Genomic DNA, 3214 nt, shown 5'->3' with positions numbered 1-3214 from the left:
TCCAGTCAGTGTTGCATGTGGCATCCTCATTATGTGGAGGTATCAATGTTCACAACAAAATAAATAGATTTTGCTTAGAGGGAATAATAAGAAAACATGTTATTATTATTATTATTAAATTGGGAAAACTTTTTTTTTTACCCGCTTAAGGACATTTTAGCTTTCTATATTAAATGATACATATATAAACCAATATTTAGAAGATGTGTATCAAAAAAAAACCAACATGCTTAACTTTATGCTATAACTACTTTCCTTGTCTTTACCTAGAAATGTAACAAATACATCCTTTTCCTGCCTGCTCAGCTGGAAGTCTATGATACTCTTAGTAACACCAACCTGACCACTCTGTTGAGGGACTCTGCTCTTAATTACATGATTCAATACCGGCAACTATGGGTTAGAGCACCTAGTTCCTCCAGGATGGGTGGTAACCATGTCATCAATCGTGCAAAGTTACAGGTTGCCCCTTTAGTCTAATATACTAACCTCATTCTCTGATGGGTGTTGACAACTTTAAACTTTGAAGTTGATGTCAGACACCAAACCAATGTGCCATGGTTGACTTAAGCGATCTGATAAAGAACAAAAGGATAGTAGTAGTAACTTGATTAAAAACAGCCTCACTTGAAAAAAGAGAATCTCTCAATAGGGATGCAAGGTCAGTTTATAAACACAAACATCAAATACTAATGCAATACCAAAAGAGTTATTATTTGTATTTTGGATTAATATTTAGGTAACATTAATGAATATGCATGAGCAAACCCTTAAATTGACACCTTTGACAATGTCGTCTAAGGTGAACCGCAGAATGACTTGATACCAATCATGCAATCTTATCCCATGTAGGTCCAGTGTCCAAAAGCCCTTTTTTGCTGTTGGTTGTAGGTGGGTTATCACCATCTTGTTTGTGCTCCAGTGACTATGCGGGGACACCACCTGACCCTGGTGTAGTGTATCCTTATGCCACTTTTCAGACTCTTGGATGGGGGAGCTTGGCAAGCTTCATCAGTGAAACACAGCCAGAGGGCATTGTTATTGTTTGGTGTCAAGGTAGGGTATTGTACTAGGCAGCAAGCTCGTAGGGCCAAGGTGGATCTGACCTCAAGTGACCCTATAGGAACATACTTAAAGTTCATTACTCCAAATCTGAATGATTGGTTTGTTTATCCTATGGTTTCAAATGTCTTTTATATCAACCATTGCATTGTGTTACTTAAATGGACAAGAAGCTTCAGCCTATTTGTGTAATAAAAGTTTGCCCAAACATACCTACATACCTGTCTTCTCCTTCAGTTTAGGCCTCCACCAAGGCTATTAATGCCAGCCCATTGTCCCTCTCTCTTGCTCTCTTTTGGTTTGGTGTGGTTTGACATTTTGTGGCTTCAACACTAACATTCCTCACTCATATAACATTACATTCCACCATCCACTACTAATGCAAATACGCCACACCTCATGTTCATTTTTTGTAAACAGTAATGTTTGTTTAAATTCTGATAAACTTAATTGGCATTTAACTTCTCTTATCTCCCCTCCTTGTCACAAGTAATGAGCCTGATTTGTGACACCTTAGGTTGATGTACCTTTTAATTGTAGCTGGAAAGCAATTTGAAATTAAAAAGTGAAATAAGTTTATTTAAGGTGGACTTTGCACAGTAAGGTACATCCCGAAAGCTAAGCTTGCGCTAATGTTACAGCATGCTAAAATGCTAGCTATAACTATGCTAAGAAGTAACACTATAAGTATTACTACTTTATGTCATACTTTGGCCTCAAACTTGTACAGAAGCTGCTTAAACGTTTGCCGAAAGTCTTTGGGGCCAATGTTCCGTTAATGTTTACCAAGATAAACCTTAGTTTATGTAACGTAGGTTAGCTTGATTAGCTAATGTTAACATAGCATCACGGAAAAACAAATTTCCGTTAAAGCTACGTACTGCGTAGGTTTTGTGGCTAAGGGTAACAAACTGATTTATCTCGCTGGGAGAAAGGTTACGGTTAAGGATTCTTCTCTTTTTTAATTAATAGCATTTTATTTTACAGGCAGCAGCACCACAGACAGGATGACGGACGATGAACCTTTGCCTGAAAAAGTCAGAGGTCAAGAGTTATCTTCACCTTACAGTAAGTGATGATCAGTGGTTTATCAATAACAGCAAACCAACTTATTCAATCAGTTATATTATGTACCTATATTTGCAGTACCTAATTACATCTTTGTTGATTCTTTTAAAATAATAAAACATGAAAAGTCATTTCTTTTCAATGGCAATGAATGTCACAAATAAAATAATGCTACCAAAGAACGTTTTACACAGAGTTATTGAGATTTATTGTTTGTCTACCAATTATCTTTTCCAATTAGATGGTGAGATATTTGACTGGATAAGTAGAAACTCTGGCCTGCTGGTGTTCTAATAATTGTTGGGATATTTCTCAACTTTACAGATTTTACAGTTGTGAAGAAAATGGGGTTTGCTTACATAAAATAATATAATAGTATGTTAATGACTGAAGCTTTTGATTTTATAATGTTACGTGTACCATATAGACTGTTGGCTGGCTAGTTTGGTCAAAATAGTCTACATCTTAATGTGGCTAAATGGTTGACATTAGATAAGAACAAACAAAAAAACCTACATGTAGAAACAAAAAGAGTATTTAATTTTTTAATAAAATTTGCTTATTTGGTCCTGAATAAAACCACCAAATATGGCTCAAAAAGTCAGCCATTTGAAGTCAAGGCTGAGTTCAGCTTGTTCTCTACAAAGAAAGACCTCCATCTAGTGGTCATACCATTTCATTCATCATGGAGTAATCGTGGTTAAAAAAACCTAAATTTTATGTCTTATCTATTGAGGACACTGACTCCATCAGAGAGGGTTAATTGTCCAAGTAATGTATGTCACTGAATATTATACCACCATTGTCGTGGTAATTATTAATGAGGACAGGCGCTCAGCTTTGCTTCCAGTCTTTTCTGTCTCCAGGAAACGCTGCATCCCTTTGGCCACGTCCATCTAGAACGCTGGCAGTGTGGTGGTGGAATTAAAGTGACACAGCTATATTATATGAAAGTAAAGCAGAGCAGCTCACAAGGGTGAGATCTTTAAAGGGGGAGTAGCCTTTTTATAGACGAGGCTCATTGAGGATCAGAATCTCCCCGACCTTAAAGGAGACAGGAGTACATTTCTCATGTGGATAACTG

General features: G+C 36.8%; 1 protein-coding gene and 1 long non-coding RNA gene across 2 annotated transcripts in view; one reads left to right on the top strand and one right to left on the bottom strand.

Moving 5' to 3' along the window:
- map7a (microtubule-associated protein 7a) overlaps positions 1-3214 on the top strand; it is an 11089-nt gene that overhangs the window by 302 nt on the left and 7573 nt on the right. Inside the window, exons 2-3 of the mRNA XM_046062172.1 lie at positions 1580-1965; positions 2050-2130. The gene's annotated coding sequence lies outside the window, so the exon portion shown is untranslated. The remainder of the gene's footprint in view (positions 1-1579; positions 1966-2049; positions 2131-3214) is intronic.
- LOC123978738 lies at positions 489-2100 on the bottom strand. Its single transcript, XR_006827037.1, has 3 exons — positions 1284-2100; positions 783-1117; positions 489-575 (listed from the first exon to the last, which is right to left on the bottom strand). It is a non-coding gene; the product is annotated as an uncharacterized LOC123978738 (long non-coding RNA).

This window comes from Micropterus dolomieu, linkage group LG11 (genome assembly GCF_021292245.1).
Source record: "Micropterus dolomieu isolate WLL.071019.BEF.003 ecotype Adirondacks linkage group LG11, ASM2129224v1, whole genome shotgun sequence".
Lineage (NCBI taxonomy): Eukaryota > Metazoa > Chordata > Actinopteri > Centrarchiformes > Centrarchidae > Micropterus > Micropterus dolomieu.
Note: the sequence above shows the minus strand (reverse complement) of the source record. Positions and strands in the feature narration are given on the sequence as shown.